Consider the following 21,477-nt stretch of genomic DNA (forward strand, 5'->3'; position numbering starts at 1 on the left):
TAGATTGCACATAGAAAAAGAGAGTGAGAGGAAAGGAAAAGCTAACTCTTAAGATTTTGAATTTAGATGATAATCACAAAACCATTAACCAAAATATGGAAGTAAAATGTATGAATGTATCCTCAGAAATAAAATAATGAGTTTAGGTTCTGAATACTCCTAGTTTGGGATACTAATGATACCTAGTAGAGAAGGCTACAGGTAATTATACCCTGGGTCAGTGGGTAAACTGGAAATCACCTTTGTATGGGTGATGACTATAATCATCAGTCTGGATGAAAGAGCATAATCACACAGTTTAAGAAACTAAAAGACAAAAGTTTTTTAATGTCCACATTTGATGGGGCAGGGAGAGGAGCAGGCAAAGGGGCCAGCAGGTGAGAAAGAGAATAGCAAGAAAAAAAAAATGAAATACCTATAAATTAATAAGAAATATGTTAGATCTAAAATATCATTACTGAAGGATATAACATATTATTGGGGAATATTCAAAACACCTTAATGACAGGACTATGTCATGTTCCTGGGTGGTAAGACTGAATATTTCAAGAATATTTATAGATGTCAAATTTCCTCAAACTACTGTGTATGTTAGACATAATGCCGATCAAAAACCCAACAGTGTTTTTCTAGCAATTTGATAAAATGTTGCAACATTTATGACAATAGCTAAAATATAACTTTCTACACACAACACCATGACAATCCAAAGGAAAACAATGACAGTTTTAAATGCAGTAAAAATGTAAATTTCTTAAAAACCAAACCAAACTAAACAAACAGCCACAGAAATGGAATGTCAGAGGAGATTAGACCAAAGGCCCTTAGTGGTCAAAGAACGCTGGATGACTCAGGCACAATATGGTTAGCTCATCGGTGGTTTTCCTCAGAAATAGGCAATTTAAAGCATTATCAGCATTCGTAAGTACTAGGTCAATTTCTCCTAAAATTTTAGAATAAATAGGGTTCTTAAGATTTAAATTGTTTTCAGGTATACAGGTTAGTTCTGAGGCAAGTCAAAGTTCTAATCAGTATCATTTGGAGAACATCTCTAACCCACTGGTTTGTGGTGAAGACAAGAAATAATAATACATGTAAAGTGCTTATCACAGTGCTTGGCACATAGCCAAGCACTCAATATGTCAGTGGATGGTATTGTAGCTAATGGTAAACCCCTCCAATTTTCAGATGAGGGATGTGAAGCTCTGATAATGCACACAAATCCAACAGGAGTTGGCAGAAGAGGAACTAAAGTCCAGAGACCCCTGAAGTCATCAAGCTAATTTTAAACACTAATAAACTTTTGGTCCTCCTTTATCATGGCCACTCTCCTGTATAGGGCAGATAGAGTAGGAGCCCAGAAAGGAAAAAAAAAAAAAATAGAAGTTCAACATCTCTTTATCATTTTCCTCTAGGTTCTTTCAAGCCATCTGGTCCAGCTATAATTTATGTCATATTTAAAAGTGAGAATGGTGCACTGCATATTTAGCTACCCTTCTCTAAAATGGAAATTCGGATTCTATATTCTTGTTCTATTTTTCCCTTCTATGTGGCTGGTATACATTCCTTAACAATAAAAGCAGCTCTCTATATTTTTTTTGTCTATGTTAAACATTAAATATTTAGACTACACACTCAAGTAACATTCGAAACTCAGCAATTAAAAACAAAAAAGCATAAAATGGCTCCTAAAAGAACTGTTTAGAATCCCTCTAGTTAACGACCACATACTATGCAATGGAGTTACAAACAGATCTTCCACCAGAGGGCTTTTGTTTTGGTTATAATCCTTCTGGGGATTCCAGTGTGAGCACTATGGATGCATAGCTTACCATCACGTGGCATTCAAAGGAGAGCTCAGGACAAATGGCAGGTAAAGGTGCCATAGCATCTACAGAATACCTGAAATGCAAGCCTTCCCCATTCACCATGTAGCAAAAGCGTGTGACACTCTGAAAAATAATAGGCTATTTATTAATTACCCAGAGAAATGATGGCTTTATTATGCTTCATAAATAAATAAATAAATAAATACTCAATGTATAGCAAGACTCATCTAGATTCCATCCAAATATAATTTACTGAGCATTATTTTTGGAGTCAGGTAATTACCCAAGGAAAAGTTTCCCTCCTCTTAAAATCATCTAGCATAAACTCCCCTGCACAGTATCTTGAGAGAAAGGCAACAAGTCACTGCAGTAATACTTGTACTATATTATATGAATTTCTAAGATAGATCTGCTTCTGTCTTTAGAAAGCTCTGTGTGTTAAAGAGATCAACTTTTTTACTCAGCCAACTTCCTATATAGTTTCTACCCTTTGATCTTAGTTTTGCCCTGTGGAATTATACAGACTAACTCTAATCCCTTTTGCACACAACAATATCATGACTTTATCCCACACATATATTCCTTCTTTTGGTTTAAGTACCTCTAATTCCTCAGGGGAAAATGTTGGGATTTAAAACTTTATATCTAGAAAGTTATTATTTATATTAATAGCAGTATAGCAATATTCACAGATAAAGCAAAAGTTTAGGAAGTATTACATCTGTGTATCATTCTTTAAAATACTACCTGAACCTATTCAAGGAGATTGAGAATGTAATCTGAACTAAAAATGGGAGATATGTTATACACTGATCTGTGATAAATATAAAAACTACTTAGGTAAATCTTAAAGTAGCTGAAGATGTGTATGAGAATAAATATATGTCAAAATTCTTAGAATCATATTTGAAAACAGTAATTTAAAAATATTTTGGAACTCTAAACATACATACATACAAAGAATAGGATAAGGAAAGTAAAAGTATACAAAACACCTCCTCTTACCACTAGCACAGGTTAGAAAATATCATTTTTGTTCTTATTTCACTAAAAAATGTGATTTTTAAAATAAAAAGTTAAGGAGAGAAGTTCATACATACTTTCTAAAATATTGAAAACAAAGCAAACAATTTTGGGTTATGACAATCAACATGTGTTAAATTTCCTAGTAAAAGTCTCTGATACCTTTAGAAGGAAAAAGGAAAGTAAACTTAATATATGTGGTTTATAAGGAAATTACTTAAAATAAGTGTAGGGACATGGGGTGCCTGAGTGGCTCAGTCGGTTAAGCACCCAACTCTTGATTTCAGCTCAGGTCATGGTCTCTCAGTTCATGAGAAAGAGCCCTGCAGCAGGGCGTCTGCTTGGGATTCTCTCTTTCCCTCTGTCTCTAAACCTCCCCCACTCATGTTCTGCCTCTCCCTCTTTCTCTCTCTGTCTCTCTCTCAAAAACAAACTTCAAAAAAAAAAAAAAAGTAGGGACAAATATCAGAGAAGTAAAGAAGAACAGCAAAAACACTAGGAATGGGCATATAATTTTAGATAAAAAAATAATGCAAATACACAGTCAACACAAAAGAGGTATATAAATAAAAAGAAAATACCCTAATGATGTAAGTCACAAAACTTCTGAGCTCAGTAACTTAACATCAAAGTGTATGCAGCAAAACTGTAAAAAACACAATGATAATTAAACAGAAATACATTAGAAAATTTAATATATTCTCTTTCAATTTTTGCATAGACCAAATAAAAAATGAGAAATGAGGTCATAAAATTTTAATAAGATTGATGACATAAATGTTGAATTATGTACAATCCTAATAGATAATTCACCTTTTCATGTGTCTATAGACCATTAATAAAAACTGTAAATAATCTACTGCAAAATAAAAATAAATTCATTGAGTTCCAGAAAAGAACACCTTGTAGAAGCCAGTGATCTGACCTTAAGGCAATAAAAATTAATAACAAAATATTTACATACATACAGAAGCTAATTAATTAAAATGTGAAAAAGTTGAATTGATAAATGAATTCAAGAACTGATTCTTTAAAAATAAAACAGGTAAACTCCACTAGGAAAGCTACTCAAAAATTAAAAGCATACACAGATTCCTAAACTAGAATGTAAAAGAGAATAGATGTCGTTTTTATCATACATAAAATCATTCTATCAAGTCTATTTCTGGGCCAAGTATCTTTTTTAACCTAATATCTTATACTTTAACTACTGTAGCTTTATCATGTGGTTTGATAGGACAAATCCTCATCTTACTAATTTAAAATATGTTGTATATCACCACCCAGTTTTTATATTAATAATTTTTACACGGTTGAAAAACACAATATTTATTGAGATTTTAATTGAATTGCGATACATCTACAAGTTAATTTGGAAATAATTTACATTTATAAAACATCTTCGTCCTGTACAGGAAATGCCTTTGTATACCCATTTATTTCTTGTATGCCTGTCCGTTATGCTTTTTCTAGATACTACTCCACATAAATCTTCCACAGTTAATCTTAAGTGTGTTAAGTATGTATTTTTGAAATCAAAATGGTACCCATCATATTTTTTTGCTTGCTTTTAACCAGTTAGACTAACAAATCAGGAAGATAAAAAACTTAACTACTGAAACAAATCATGTATTTCTGATAAGTAATCAGAATTTCAACTGTGATCATTATTTATTTAGCACACATTTCTTCCTTACCTATCATATAAGGAGGTAAGGACACATAACATGGAGATCTTGATATGTAGTTAGGAAAACAGATCAGTGTTGAGCAGCAGAAAATTTGAGGGTAGAGGAAAATGAGACAAAGTGGTTAGCCTTGGGGAAAAGGAATGATACCACCCCTATGACCAAATAAAAACAGTAAAGATATGCAAGGATATCATTGAATTACAGGGCGAAGGAGGTCAGCAAGAGAAAGGAGTTCAGGATATATGCTTAAAGCAGAGCATAAAGGAGAAAGGATTTTCGCCTTTGCAGAAGCCATTCACTGATATGCCACTTCCAAGAAAATCTGAACTTTTAGAATAGTGATGTGGGAAAACTAGTTTTCTATTGGTATTTAAAAAGTATAAACACTGAAGAATTCTAAAATGTTAAAGAAATTTTTGATATTTTTTATTAAAAAGAAGTGTAGAAATCTGGGATTTAGGAATGATCCTAAATTAAAAAAAAATACTTGTTTATTTTTGGGAGAATGCAAGCAGTGTGGGGGCAGAGGGAAGGGGACAGAGAATTCGAAGCAGGCTCTGCGCTGACAGGCAGACAGCAGAGAGTGGGATGTGGGGCTCGAACTTAGGAACTGCGAGACCATGACCTGAGTGGAAACCAAAAGTCGAATGCTCAACCGACTGATTCAACAGGTGCCCCTAGCAATTATCCTAATTTCTAAAATTAAAGAGAAAACAAGATTATGGTCTCCAGCCATCTCTTACATTTGGAAACCAGGATAAGATATATTAAGTTCTAAGACACCTAACACTCTCTTCTCCAATGGGTTTCAAAGGACATATTCCCAGATACAGTAAAACTCTATAATGGTTTTTGAGAAACTCCTTGAAAAGTCCTATTATCCCTCACCATGTCTCTGTAAGGTAAATAAAGAAAAGGGGCTGTTGCCTCCATTTTACAGACGAAACCATCAAGACACTCAGTTTCAATGATCAGTATAAGATGCTAGCATCTTATCATGAAAAGACCCAAAATATTCTGATTGCTAGGCGTTAGGCAAGAGGATACATCTCATGCTTTACTTATGTCTAACCCGATCCTTTACACTTATTTGTTTCCGTAATATTTTCAATGTTAATATTTAATGTCTATATTTTAAATAAAAGTAAACAGAATAAAATCAACACACATCCTCTTCCTCATTATATGTATAAATACATGTAATATGTGCATACATTCTCAAATTCAAAGCCCATCATAACAGATGATTCTAGAAAATTGTTTCTTTCCTATATGGCATCTTTTGCAAGAAACTCAGCATGAACAAACAGCTGAAAGGTAATGTTAGTTGGAAAGAAGTCTGTGTTAGTTTCACTGCTGTGACTGTTGATAGCCAGTCACCCTTTTTCAATGTGAAGTACTTCTAAGGGCCATCCAAACCTAGCTTTAGTCTTTTATGATTCCATAATCAAGAGAACAAATTAGGGGCTTACATTTCTCATAAGAGAGACACTATGACATGTAAAATATATGTGTGTCATATCTCCACTGATATAAACAACATATATTTTCCTAATACCTTTGTCCTCTGCTCTATCTTTTGCAAAACAAGACAGATGACCTAATTAATTGAACAAACTTGAGATATAGTGAGTTTGGACATCTAAACATATCACCCTCTTCCTTTTTGAAATTTTTTGACAACACGAACTCCATGACAAATCTTAAGTCAAATTATCAGATGCTTACGTATATTTGGCATGATGACATTGCCTTTAAGGTGATATATGGGAAACAAAGGAAGGGCAATCCCAAATACCTCACGTGAAATCCTTTGGGAAATCTCATAATTTACACACGTAAATTATGCCTGATTTGATGAAGAAGGGAAAATAAAATGGTATTTGTCATTATAGAATAGGACTGGGTGTGAGTTGATATGTTGGTATATACAGTTACTTCCTTTTAGTGTTTATTAAAAGTTCCTGTGTTGATTCAGCAAGTAAAGTCTCTTAACATAGGTCTCTCATTTAACCATGCTAGTGTTGAGAAACAGCAATTTTTTTTCTTTTTCTTTTTAAAGTTTGTTTATTTAGTTTTGAGAGAGAGAGAGAGAAACAGCATGGGGGGGTGGAGGGACACAGAGAGAAGGAGAGAGAGAATCCCAAGCAGGTTGTGCACTGCCATCACAGAGCCTGACACAGGCCTCAAACTCACAAAACAATGAGATCATGACCTGAGCCAAAACCCAGAGCCGGACGCTTAACAAACCGAGCCACACTGGTGCCCCGAGAAACAGCAATTTCTATAAACAAACTAGAATTAAATGTCTGGCTTCAGTTAACTTTGGGAATCCCAAGCTTGGAGATGGTATTATTAATCTAAGTCATCTATTAATGGCATAGCTAAACAGTAAGTAAACATAAGTAACTACGTTGTCATTTAGAATACCTCTTACCCCACCTCAAACATGTATAGTCACTAATGTACACAGTTATATATTTACTAACATGATTCTCAGGAAGATATTTTTTTAGGAAAAAAAAGGAAGCACAGTATACTTTGGAAAATGCTTTTTCAACCTCTTATACATATATACATGTACATATATATATATATATATATATATATACACATCATATATACATACATATGTATTATAGGATATCATATATAAGATATATGTGTATATATAATGTTTATATGTAAATTCACTTTGGCTCATGTGGCTATTTTAACCATAGGAAAATCTTAAACTTTTACTCAAAATCCTCTAGATGAATTAAACTCAGAAATGTACATTTCTTCTGGTGGAAATACACTTCTTATGCTGTAAAGGAAGTTTAATATATTTGATATGCTCAGGCCAGTAACTGAATTTGGATCAGCATATTAATCTTTATTATTCAAGATGCTAGAATCACCATGGCTAGGAGTGTATTTAATGAGCTTACGGCAAGTGAATTGCAAGAAGAATTCTTTAAAACAAAGAATAAGAGTCAAAGGAAGGGAAGCGATAAGGACAATCCTTAATTTTTTTCTGCTTTTTTTTTTTCATTTCATAATCATGTGCTTTACAAAGAAGGTTCTTTAAATTAATGGGCCATAAGAGATTTTTTTCTGGATTGAAGTAGGTTGATTAAATAATCAAATTCCACAGCCTAATGGAAATAATAAACCTCCTAAAGTCCAACCTTGCAAAAAAAATCCCACTTGAGTTTTATTGGAGAGAATTTTATATCAATGCTAAATGAGATGGCAAGCATGCATGAATAATTATTTCTACTTACTGTTCTCATTAAAGAAAAAGACGAGTATCATTCTTTTAGTCAGAAGTAAAAATTCTTCCCCTATCATTATCATTAACTTGACTTGCTTTATATTTTTAAAAAGTGTTACTTTTAAATTCTTCTTTGAAGTTATAGAAGGAATAAGTAATTTTAATCAAGCAAAAGGGGGCCACCTTTCCCTGGATCAAACAATTATCTTAAGTTTTCAAGAAGAGTGCTACAAATATTCTAATGGAAGGGCAACATTTGGGTGCCATGCTGATTGTCTTCCACTTCAACATTCACTCTCAGATATGAAAAACTTGATTATAAAGATAAGAAAATGTTTTGTCTTTACACCAACAACAAAGGACTGAAAGTTGCCCAAGAGTGAGTAAAACTCATAGCTCCTGACCTCATGGGCCTTAAAATTCAGTGGTTAGGAAAGCAGTGTTTTGGGAATTTCTGGATATTAGTAACAGTGTTTTGAGTCTTTATAACACAAATGACCTTCATGTCACTATTTTCAAAATATGCAGATAGACTTCTCCTTCTGGGAAAAAGGAGTATATGTACTTTTCTCTATTTGTCCATGGCATATACACAAAACAAACATAACTCTGTGAATGGTGGAGAACAGTCAGATTGGCCCAGAATTTAACATCATGGTGAGTTCCCTGGGTTTTCTTTTCACCTTAGATATCCCACACTTGGAACTGAAGAAAATGGCAACACAGAAATACCAACAGGTACAAAAAAACAAACAAAAAAGCTCCATCAAAGGTCTTCGTTCTAGTGAAAAGGCCAGGAAAGGGGCAGCTTCACAAGGCAAGAAACTTATAAAAAGTAACTGCTCTATTCCAGCCAACACCACGGAAACGTCTATAGTCCTATCTCCACTCATGCCAGTAAAGGCTGAATGAGGAAACAAGGCTTCCATCTTGAGAGGTTATAAAAAGACACCAAACATCCTTGCCAGAGGTGTGTCAGAAAAGGATCAAGTAGGAGGCTGAGATTCTCATCCTTGCCAGTAAATCGTGATGCCAGTGGAGGTCACGTGGGGAATCTGCACTTTCACTCCTATGTGGAAGTAATGAGGTATCAGTCCCCTTCCCCTTGAGGGGGTATCATAAGAGGACTAGTGGAGTGTCAGGACTTTCGTCATTATCCAGTGGTGATGAGGCCACCCCCACCCCCACCATGGTGTCAGTGGAGACCAAATGGTCAGCTGGAAGTCCCACCCTGTTCAGCAGTATTGAGGAGCTCTCCCCATCAGGGTCAATATAGGCCACATGAGGAACTTGGATTTCACTTCCACCTGGCAGTACAGGCTTATCTTATTTGATTGTGCTTCATTTCATTGTGCTTCACAGATATTGTTTTCTACAAATTGAAGGTTTGTGGCAACCCTGCATTGAGGAAATCTATCAGTGCCATTTTCTAATAGCATTTGTTCATTTTATGTAGTTGTGTCACATTTTAGTATTTCTCACAATATTTCCAACTTTTTTCATTATTATTATTTTTGTTATGGTGATCTATAATCCATGATCTTTGATGTTACTACTGTAATTGTTTTGAGGCATCAAAAGTCATGCCCGTATAAGAAGGCAAATTTAATCAATGAATGCTGTGTGTGTTCTGACTGCTCCACCATTGAGCTGTTCCCCCATCTCTCTCCCTCTCCTGTCACCCTGTCACCCAACAGCTCTGATGGAGATGTACTATGAGGTTCATGTTATTTTCATTCCTGCTAACACAACTCTTATTCTGCAGCCCAGTGATCAGGGAGTCTTCAATTTTTAAGTCTTATTGTTGAAGAAATACATTTTGTAAAGCTATAGTTGTCATGGACAGTGATTTCTGATAGATCTGGGCAAAGTACGTTGAAAACCTTCTGGAAAGGATTCCTGATACCATTAAGAACATTTGTGATTCATGGGAAGAAGTCAAATTATCAACACAAACAGGAGTTTGGAAGACGTTTGTTCTAAAACCCATGGATAACTTAGAGGGGTTCAAAACGTCAGTGGAGAAGTAAGTGAAGTTGTGGTGGAAATAGCAAGATAAGTAGAATTAGAAGTGGAGCTTGAATATGAGACTGAATTGCTGTAATCCCATGATACAACTTTAATGAATGACAATTTCTCTGTATGGATGACCAAAAACAGTGATTTGTTTGAGATGGAATATACTCCTAGTGAAGATGCTTAAAGATAGTTGAAATGACAACAAAAATTTAGAATAACACAAAAGCTTAATTGCTAAGGCAGCAACAAACTTTGAGAAGATTCACTCCAATTTTTAAAGTTCTACCATGGGTAAAATGCTATTAATCAGGATTTCGTGCTGCAAAAATTACTTATGAAAAGAAAAAGTCAATGCAGCAAACTTCATTGTTGTCTTGTTTTAAGAATTTGCCCCAACTTCAGCAACCACCACCATCATCATTCAGTAGCCATCAACATTGAGGCATGGTTAGCATTTTTTAGCAATATTTTTAATTAAGGTATATAAGTTGTTTTTTCAACATAAAGCCATTGCACACTTAAAAGACTATAGTATAGGGTAAAAATAACTTATATGTGCACTGGGTAACAAAAAAATTCACTTGACTCACTTTATTGTGGTGGTGTGGAAACAAATCCAAAGTATCCTGTAATAAGGTGCCTTCTCTCTTTCTGTAAGGGTCAATACAAATTTTGAAAAAAGAAAAAAATAAGAAGGAGCCTAAATTTCTCAGGGTAGTTGTAAAACTACTTCTTGTCCTAAAGAGATAAGGAGTTTAATTTTCATTTAGATGTGTATATTAATTCCATTTTTATGTATATTAATATATTATACATTACATACAATATATAATATAATAATATATGACACTAATGTATATTAATGACAGATACATTTAAGTTAAGAATAAAAAAAATCAAAACCAAGAGGGACATTATATAAGGGAAAAGGGTGAATCCCTCAAGAAGACATAGCAATATATCCCAGTGTATCCTAAATATGTATATCCCAAACAACAGAGATGCAAAATACGCTAGAGATTATGGGAAAGATTGTAGAGGGAAGAAATGCTGGAGAGAGTTAGGAGATCTTTTTTTTTAATGTTTTTTTTTTTTTTTTATTTTTTAGAGAGAAAGAGAGAGAAGGAGAGAGAGCACGAGCAGGGGAAGGGCAGAGAAAGAGGGGGACAGAGGATCCAAAGCAGGCTCAAAGCTGTCAGCACAGAGCCTCATCCTGGGCTCAAACTCACAAACTGTGAGAACATAACCTGAGCTGAAGTCCCAATTTAGCTACCCAGGCACTCCTAGAGTTAGGAGATTCAAATTTATTCACTCAATAGCTATGTGACCTTGAACAATTCACTTAATCTCCTCATACCTGTTTCTCTATTTTCCATAAAATGTGGAGTTAAATCCACTCTAAAATTTTAGATCTCTCAGCGATTAGGTAATTTCATATGTTCTGGAATTTTCAGAACAAGCACAAACATTTATAATGGTAATTTTTAAATAGATATTTTTATGTTTCTAAAGAACATTTGAAATGGTTTATACAGAGATTATTATATAGACAAAATGGAGGTTAAGAAGCTGTAGTCAACAAATTTTAAAACAAATCATGTAAATGTCTTACTTGAAGATAGCATACCACTTTTCAAACGTCCTTAGAACAACTAAATTGCACCCCTAAGCCTAATGCCCAAATTCACAAATCAAAGTATAAATGATTTAAAAAATAGAAACCATAATGGAGAGAATTCAGCAGAACATATTTTCACTCTAAGCCAACATTATTCTGACCTTGAATCATGAGTTGTATCTTAAGAAATCCAATCAAATCACAATAGTCAGTGAAAATAATACTATATTTACTATATACAGTAACATAAATATGCAGAGTATATAATGTAATAGTATTAGAAAATATTACCCTTTAAAAACCTTGGAAATGATCTCCTTCAACTCCTTTTTTTTTAAGATTATTCATCTGAGAGAGAGAGAGAGAGAGAGAGAGAGAGAACACAAGTAGGGGAGGGGGAGAGAGGAGAGAGAGAATCCTAAGCAGATCCTGCACTGCCAGCACAGAGCTCAATGTGGGGCTAGGACCTCAATGCGGGACTCAGACCCACAAACTGCAAGATTGTGACCTGAGCTGAGGTTGGGGGCTTAACTGACTGACCCACCCAGGCACCCCCTCTTTCTTTATGCCAGTTAGGAAATTAATAATGGAGAATTTGAGGTATATACCGAGTAGTAGAAGCACTGGATGAGGGACTCCAGGTCACTTGGTATTCACTTATGTCAATATGGAGGCTGTTACAACTACAACAAAATCATAATGTAGATTGGACATTAATTTACAGAAAAAACATTAATAGATGGTCTCAATTTCTCATATGCAAAGTAAACAAAAGAAGCTAGTGTTTAAAGACTAAAACTTTAATAAGCTACCTGTTGAAGTGAAAGGTAAGCAACTAGTAAGCATTTTCAGAGCAATTATCTAAGAAACTGCCTCATGTTTCAACTTGCTAAAAAAACAGTTATTATTTTCGTCAATAAACAGGTGAGAAAACAAAGCAGAGAAAAATTAATGAATGTTTTCAAGTCACTATAGTACGTATATAGATTTTCAAGGGGTATTAGAATAGATGTACTTTTTTTTTTTACAAGAGTATGGTTTCATTAAATCTGAAAAAGTACACTGTAGGCTACTGACAGGTGCCCAATGAGAAAGCTGTCGACAAACATTTTTTTTTTGAATGCTTTAACTCTGCAAGGTACTGTACCAAACACAATGATATGTCACAAAAGAAATAGAAGGCATGACCCCTGACCTTGTAGAAATTAAAAACAAAGACTGGTGTATGCCAATGATTTTTAAATGTATGATAATCTGTCATCATAGGTGAGCAAGGAAACATGATTATTTCCTTCACCCAATCAAGAAGTAAATATATTCCTAAGTATTCTCAGCAGTAAGTTAAATGTTTCCTCTTACTTGCATTATATTTGTGTAACCATGGTTTAGTAGTCTCTCTTGGAAGGTAAATAAATGTTAAATGAAGAAACTCTTAAATTCAAATGACATGGTTGATTAAGATGCTAGGAGTTAAAATCCCAGGGTTTGGGGTCGCACCTGGGGCCAAATGCCATTTCCACCACTCTAACCATGTGGCCTCAGGGCCCTAGCATGACTTTCTGGATCTCAATTCTCAGAGTCCTCATTTGCTAATAAAAGGATAATAAAAAGCTAACCTCAGAGCATAATTTTAGAAACTAAATTATAATACACTCAAGTGCTTGGCATACTTCCTAATACATAATAGTTACTTAATAAATTCTAGCTATTATTAACATTAATATTAATAGAACTATAATTAATTCTAAAATGTGTTAGATTATATGAAAAAACACTTATATTTGGGTGCTGTTTCCACTGTATTATTAGAATATGGCAATAAAATGGCATTTAAAAATAACTAAAATGTGCACAAAGGTTGCCCCTATTTTCTCTCAACTATTTCTTAATACGCTACAACCAGTTTTTGAGAATAAATAGACAACCTTTTAGGGCACTTGATTTACCTGCCTAGATAAAAGATAGACATATATGTATTTATTTCACATCTAGTAGAAGACTACATCATCATGACACTCAATGAAGAAAAACCTTATAGTTTGTGGCAATTGATAGCTTTTAAAGGCACTTTAAATTCCATGAAAGGGTTCACTTCCATCATACCAATCTTTTAACCTATTTATAAAGGTGCCAGGGAATTTGTCCTTTTACTGAAAGACAAAATTTACTTTTGTCTAGAAGATACAGTTCCCTGAAGGCTGTCACTCAAACAACCATTTTACATTATGGAATACCATATCTAATACATAAATTAATGTAAAATCAAAATGTACTAGAGTTCCTCATTTACTAGAGTCCCTCCATTACTTATCTTGAAAAATGGTACTTCTTTTTCTCAATTTTATGTCAAAATAGCTGTAAAAATAGATTTCCATATAGCGCAAGGGAATTAATTAATTCTGTTGTGTTGTGTTTTTAGCACTCAAAATTACTTAGCTGTTTCTAGACTTATAGTAACATCTGTGCAGGTGTTAAAGCATCCTCTCACTGGGAATGTCTCTTGGCCTTCTTCTCTAGCGATTCAGATCTTACTCTTCTGGATAGCAGTACTCTACAATGACAAAGAAAGATGAGCCAGCTTCAGACTGGCTTGAAGCTCTGCTCTACCATTTATTAGCTGAATATTCTGGGGAAAATTACTGAATCTCTCTGTTTCACTTTTCCTTGAAATTAGGATTATTGTGAGGATTTGGAAATATGATATATGTAAAACACTTAATAAAGTGCCTAGTACTTGCAATGTACTCGATAAACACAAGCTATTATTTTATTATTATGATCACTCTTCAAGATACAGCTCACATGCCATCTTTTCCATGAAACTTTTATTGACCTGCTGTAGTGGGACAGACATTCTTCTCTGACTTTGCTTCTAACACAACTCTGCTGGTTCTCCAATTTGACAAGTTCCTTAGCATTGCAACTCCATTTCCTAGCCTAGAGATAGTAACAGCTAACTGTGCTCATATGTGCGACGTGTGCTCTCTCTGAGAGGCTAAAGTGGAACATTTGCTCTTTTCTTAGATGTAATTTCAACTTTTTGAAGAATTGTTTTTAATTTTATTTTTTGATAGAAAGAGGAAGGAGAGTGAGAAAGTGAGAGAGAGTGGGGGGAGAGGTGAACAGGGAGAGAGAAGGGGGGGGAGGGAGAGAGAGAGAGAGAGAGAGAGAGAGAAAGAGAGGTGAGGCTCAGTCTCCCGACCCTGAGATCACAGCCTGAGCCAAAATCAAGAGTTGGACACTCAACCAACTGAGCTACCCAGGTGCCCCTCAACTTCTTGAGGATTTTTAACTCAATGGATCCCAAACTTTATAACTTATTATGTTTCCCAGATAGGACAGAGAAGTAGCTTTTATTGTATAATTCATGCACCATTAGAATGCTCTGTGAATCTGCAGAAACTGTGAGCAAAACATCATGTATATTACAAATATGCATGAGCATTTTTCTGAGAAAATGTTTCCGATTTTTTGTTGGATCTGCAAAGGGGTCCATCACCCAACATGGAAAGATATGGAGCAATGATTTAGAGACAGATTTGTGACCTGACTTCAGTATCTGAATAGGACTTCCTGACATTCATTTTATGAGCTATCCTCATTCTTTGCTTCATTTTTAAAATTTCTTAACGTTCATATTCTCCTTCAAAAGTAAGATGGGTTTTGCCTTACCAATGGCCAAAACAGAATAGGTTTACGTTAGTCCCTTTCTTCTCAATATACCTGATTGTTATTATATACACATTGTAAAGTTTTAATTTTTAACATTACCTCCTTTTATTTAACAAATATGAATTTGGTGCCTCCTTTATTCCAGATAGGGTTCTAGGACGTGGGGACTTAAAATTAACAAGACAGAAGTTTCCTGCTGCCCTCATATATTTGTTTACTAATGCAAAAGACAGACACTAAACAAAGAATTAGATTAAATAATAGGTTAATGATATAATTTTAGATAGTTCCATGAAGAAAATGAAGATAATGGAATAAGAATGATGGTGGCAGGGTACATTCCATAGAGCAGCTTTGTAAAGTTTCACTGAGAAAGTGATGTTTGGGCACGGTCCTAAAATGATATAAAGTAACCAGCCATGAGAATAGGAAGAGAACAGTGCAGACAGAAAAAACAGAGAGCACCAAAGAACAAAGTTGACATACTTGAGAAACTGAAACAATTCATTAAAATGACAATAACAAAGTAAAAATATTAATTGTTTTAGGCTGATTAAAGTTACATTTTATTTTCATTGTAGAAAATTTAGAAGATATATAAAGGAATAAAAATAGAATAAACAGTTCACAAAAAGCCTTTTAAAAGTTTGGTAGGGCACCTGGATGGCTCATTTGGTTAAGCATCTGACTGTTGATTTCAGCTCAGGTCATGATTTTATGGTCATGAGATCTAGCATGGCATCTGGCTCTGTGCTGAGCATGGGGCCTGCTTCAGATTATCTCTCTCCCTTTCTCTCTGCCCCTCCCCTGCTCATGCTCTCTCTCTCTCTCTCTCTTTCTCTCTCTCTCAAAATAAATAAATAAATAAGTACTATATTAAAAAATTTAAAAAGTCTTGATATTTTGGTATATTTCCTCCCAGAATTTTTAGATACACATATAGAAAATGGAAAGATATAAAATATCCAGCTCTGTACAATTTTTGTTCTGCCTTTTTAATTTATGTTTTTTAGTTAATTTATTGTGAGGAACATCTTTCTAGGTCACTAAATTATTCATAAGCATAATTGTGAATGATTGCATATTATTGCATCATACAAAAAGTATCTTTTATGTAATCAATCCTTATGTTGGACTTTTAGGTTGCTTTTTAATTTTTGTTTTTGTTCTGGAATAAGTTTGGCAATCAACACACTGGTGGAAATATTTTTGTCATTATCTTTATATAGTTTTTTTGGATTAGAAGTCTGGAAGTAGAATTCATTTTGATCTTACATGTTAAAATAGCATAGAACCTATCTTAGACTTATTTGACTTAATGCACACTTAATATAAAACAAAACCTTTAGAGCACCTTTTCAACATACCATTTTTTCTATATCAGGCATACGGTATTACATTTATATGTCCCCCGGTCATTTAAAAGTATTCCTCAAGATAGAACACCATTCTAGCCTGCAGGAGAGCGGTCTTTAATAATTCCAAAACTGAGATAACATTTTGGCAATGATGGATATATTAAAATTTGTACTTACAACTTTACTTTGAGCTACCTTGATCTCCACTGTGTTTTGGCAACTCTCTAATCCACTTGATTATTTATTGTTTCTCTACCTTATCCTAGAGCTATTTTTGCCCAGTGGAAGAGCAACATCAATAAACTACAAGACTTTATTAGGTTTATTCAACAAATGTTGATCTCTCCTGTTGGGCTTAATTTGTTGGTGTGTTATCATGATTCTTTTAATACATCATTTAGTGACCTTTCCTCCTTAATATTGTAGAGCCTGTGTAACATTAATCCTTTTATGTACTTGCATTTGAAGATGAATTATTGGTGTGCAATTACCATTCATGATAATTATAGTGTTGTTGACTAATACATGAAAAGAGACATAGAGCTAAGCAACCAAGGCAATACACTAAAAGCTACAGGGTAACAAGTTGTGTACCCTTGTCTTCCATTGACTCGGAAGACCAACTTGAACAGGCAACTTAACCTCTTTCCTAATAAATACATCCTTTTGATGATGCATCTGTGCTATCTGTCAAGTGCAAACGATATCCTGTATTGATTCTTTTCTTCAATGATAGAGTGTGTGTCTAATCAAGCTCATTTTAAAGTACTTCACAAATACAAAGGCTAGAAAAATATTGAATAAAGCTGCTATGTTCACTGAAGTAAAAATGCTTCCTGAAAAAATATATTTCTAATTAAGGGTTATAAGAAAAGAGAAAAATATTTGTCTTCCATTGTAACAGAGGAACCACTCTTATGACTCTTACCTTATTTTTCCCAAAAGTGAAAATTGAGAACAAAGGTCTCTACTAACATAAATGTAAGATATCTAAAATTAAATTAGATACTACCTATTTGTACATAAATATATTAAAATACCATTACAGAAAACTGTTGGCCTAAACATTATTGAAGACACACACACACACCTAATACCATTAGAATTTGCAACTCTTTCTTTAATATTCTGCACAACTTAGGCTTCTTATGTATGCTTCATTAAAAATATCTTCTAGGAATTTTTTCCCAGTCTGTTGAGATTAATAGTTGTTTCACCAGAGAGCTTTTTCAGAGAGGTTTAGAAATAAATCTGAATCCCACAGTCTAACAGAAGCTGTGAACTACAACATGGAACATCTTTGACAGTCATTGGGGTATTACTTTTCCCCTTCTCATCTGTATGTTCACTGACTTGCCAACCATAGCAAAGCTTCTACGATGTGTCTAAGTCATATCCAAGAGGAATTACTTTTTTCTTCTGAAGCCTGGAAGCTTAAGCATGCATGTTTTTGACTTTTCAAAAAATGTATTGAATATTTCATAAGTTAAGAAATTTAAGTTTTAAGGCCAAAATTCACAGGAGATTTGGTCCCATATCACCTTTATTTGTCTTCTGGGTAGATGTGTATGGGTTTTGTTTTTATTTTATTATTTAAAATTTTTTACCTTTTCTGGAATTAATCTGTATGCATGCAATGTAGAACATGCCCTAATGAGAAAAGGCTTTGTTCAGGTGCTGTAAAGGGTGTAAAGGGTGCTGCTTACCTGATCCTCCTTGTGTTGTTACCAGAATCCTGACTGAATCTGCTAGTTAGAATATACACAATTTATCTTTTGTAAAATCAACAGAGGTTCCTAAACTTGAGATTTAATTAGGATAAAATAAGAATTAGCTGAGATTAACTTAAACCAAAATATATGATTGTGGTAGGATATATACATTCAGCCTCTTCCAATTGGAAGCCTAATTATTTTTGTTTCTCTACATGGTACTTAAAGAAGGGTGTAAGGATCTTTTCCTTTACATCCTAGAAAGGTTTGGAGATTAATTTCTCCCACCCCTACAAGAGAAGGAGTAATAATTTTGCTTGGCAATACTTTGGAATTTGGATTTATGAGCCATATGAAGTCTACTGAGGAAACAAGAAAAGAATTTTGACAGAGGAGGAAGAGATAGAGGGAGGGAGAGAGATGGACAGGGGAGAGGGGGGAGGGAGAGAAACAGACACAGGGAAAGACAGAATGAGAGAGAAGCTTACTGAAGGAAACAGAAAAAAGCCTTTCCTCAGATTACAAGGAGATTAGTAGATGTAGCTGGGGATATAAATTGGTCCTGAAAGTCTAAGAGGAATGGTTCAAGAAGGGAAAGACTAACAAGTGAAACTAAAAAAGAATGCTGAAAGGGATATTACCTAAAGGTCCAGAGCCAAATGGTAGCTCAGTGAATATGTAGCAATGACCAGCCCTGATTAGAACAAGATTCTCCCTTTCCTAATTCAAAGCCTTGGCCAGTTAACTCTTCCACCTGCACCAGTAACTAATATCTCACAAAATGAACATCCAGCAAGAACAGTGACTGCCTTTTCTACAAATTTTAGCAGGAAGTCAGCAATTATTGTCTCCCGTGGGCACCCAATTTTTAAGAAGCTGTAAGAGCAAAAATGAGCAGTAGGCTTCCACACTTACACCATAGAAGGGATGGACTTGACCTGAAGAAACTTCAGACTCCATAAGCTCAGAGAGTAGATGGTGATAATAATAACAAATGATTGTTATTTGTCTTGAAGAGTGAATGTATGTAGGGGTGCCTAGGTGGCACACTAGGTTAAGCATCTGACTCTTGATCTCTGCTCAGGTCATGATCTCACAGTTCGTGAGTCTGAGCCCCACATTGGGCTCTGTGCTGATGGCATGGAGCCTGCTTGAGATTCTGTCTCTCCTTTTCTCTGCCCCTCCGCTGCTTTTTTTTCTTCTCTCTCTCTCTCTCTCTCTCTCTCTCTCACACACACACTCTCTCTCTCTCTCTCTCTCTCTCAAAATAAATAAATCAATTTGAAAAAGAGTGAACGTGTGTACAATCATATATACAATGACCACATCCACTATTCAGAATGTATCAAATAGTAACTTTTTTTTTAAAGTTTACTTATTTATTTTGAGAGAGAGAGAAGAAGAAGTTGGGGAGAGGGAGAGAGGGGGGCAGGGAGAGAGAGAATCCCAAGCAGGTTCTACACTGTCAGCACAGAGCCTGATGTGGGGCTCGAACTCAAAAACCATGAGATCATGACTTAAGTCAATGTTGACGCTTAACCAACTGAACCACCAGGCACCCCTCAAATGGTAATTTTTAAGTTTTTTTCATTTGGGAACATAGTAATTTCTAAAATGGGAATTATACTTGGTCACAATAGCAAGCATAATAAGGAGAGTCCTCTCTACTAGGTAAAAAGAAAGACTAATGGAATTAAAAACTATCTGAATTAGAAGGGATTTTAAAGTCTTCTAGGCAAAGACAAATTCCATTTCACTCTTTTGTTTTGTTTTGTTTTGTCCCCCAGCCATGCTTAAATCCTACCAGGAATATTGACATCACCAGTTACTAACAAAGGTCATGGCATTTCCAACATACCTACAGTAATATTTCAATCATTACTTCTTGGATGTAAATGTAACAGGACTTGTCTCTGCAACATAGGAAACTTCCATCCACAAAATCTCACTATAGTAGTATCTGAAAGAAAAATCTGGGCACATAGTCCTTTCTGTGTTCTTAATAATATTCATTTAGGTTTCAAATGCTTTAAATCAGACTAAAGAGTTGTCTTTTATTCCCTACCAGGTGAAAAACACATCTAGAAAAAAATAATAACCTGCCTTAAGATTAGATGACAGCATGTTACTCAAGCAAAGAACCATGCAATTGCCCAGAGATGGTAATTATAGACTGCAATACAGACAATTAGTATTTGCTAAGCAATGGGAAATTTCATATGTTAAGCTGTCATAACAGTAGGTTTTATTATTAGGAGATACTGTAGTTTAATGGGCAAACTTTGGACTGGTGTTAAAAGGTCATAAATTAATTTTTTAATTGACAACCATCTTGCTTGTGATTACAGACAAGGTATCTAATTACTTTGCTCCATCATCTGTTGAAATACAAATACTCATATTTTTAAAGGACAGTTTAAATTATATGTACAATAAACCCATTTATGCTAAGATACCAAGCAAAAATTAGAAAACAAAATATCCATCTGCATATCACTTTGGTAGGACCTTACTTTTAGGGTTATTCAGTCTTTCTGGGCTTTTTTTTTCTTTTCCTTAAAATGGAAGCAACAATAGTACTTCACCTCCTTGAGATGTTATGAAGAATAACTCACATAAGATAATGCTTATAAATCACTGAGGAATGTACTTGTTATCTAAAAATGCTTGGTGAATATTACTTTTGTGACTGGTATTTACTATTTAAAATGCCCTACAATGGACGAAACTTTTTCTAATGTTTAGGATAACTGTCAAGGTAAACCATGGGTTCTGAGAGCACTTGTTGGGAGGAGCACTGGGTATTAGGTGTAAGTGATGAAACACTAAATTCTATTCCTGAAAACAATACTGCACTATATGTTAACTAACTAGGATTTAAATAAATAAAAAAGTAAAGGGAAAACAAGAAAAAATAGGCCATGAAATTATCCTCAAAATAAAGGTATAAGGATGCAAATGACTCATTAGAATATATGAAGTTTGTATTTACATAAGAGTATTTTACAATTGATTGTGAGAAGCAAGGCTTTTCTCTAAAGTCTCATTTGTTCTCTGTGGTCTCTTAACAGATCTTCCAAATAGTAGCACTAGTTTGAAATTCCCTGAAAACTAGAAATAATGTAGGCTCATGGAAAAAATTAAAAGGGTGCAATTACCTGTCTATTCTGATGAGAGGTACTAACTGAATACAAAGGCATCTACACATAAAAAATATTACATTTCAATAAGAAAACAACCTTAAAACATATTATTTTAAAGTTTACTGATTTATTTTGAGGGGTGGAGGGAGAGAG

General features: G+C 34.4%; 1 protein-coding gene across 11 annotated transcripts in view; it reads right to left on the reverse strand.

The window, feature by feature from the left end:
* LINGO2 (leucine rich repeat and Ig domain containing 2) overlaps positions 1-21,477 on the reverse strand; it is a 434,702-nt gene that overhangs the window by 262,824 nt on the left and 150,401 nt on the right. The window contains exon 6 of one of the 11 annotated variants that reach the window (XR_007456521.1): positions 13,883-13,990. The exons of the other annotated variants lie outside the window; for them this stretch is intronic. The gene's annotated coding sequence lies outside the window, so the exon portion shown is untranslated. Of the gene's footprint in view, positions 1-13,882; positions 13,991-21,477 lie in introns of those variants that run through there. 11 annotated transcript variants of the gene reach the window in all.

The sequence above is a fragment of the Panthera uncia genome, chromosome D4, assembly GCF_023721935.1.
Source record: "Panthera uncia isolate 11264 chromosome D4, Puncia_PCG_1.0, whole genome shotgun sequence".
Classification (NCBI taxonomy): domain Eukaryota; kingdom Metazoa; phylum Chordata; class Mammalia; order Carnivora; family Felidae; genus Panthera; species Panthera uncia.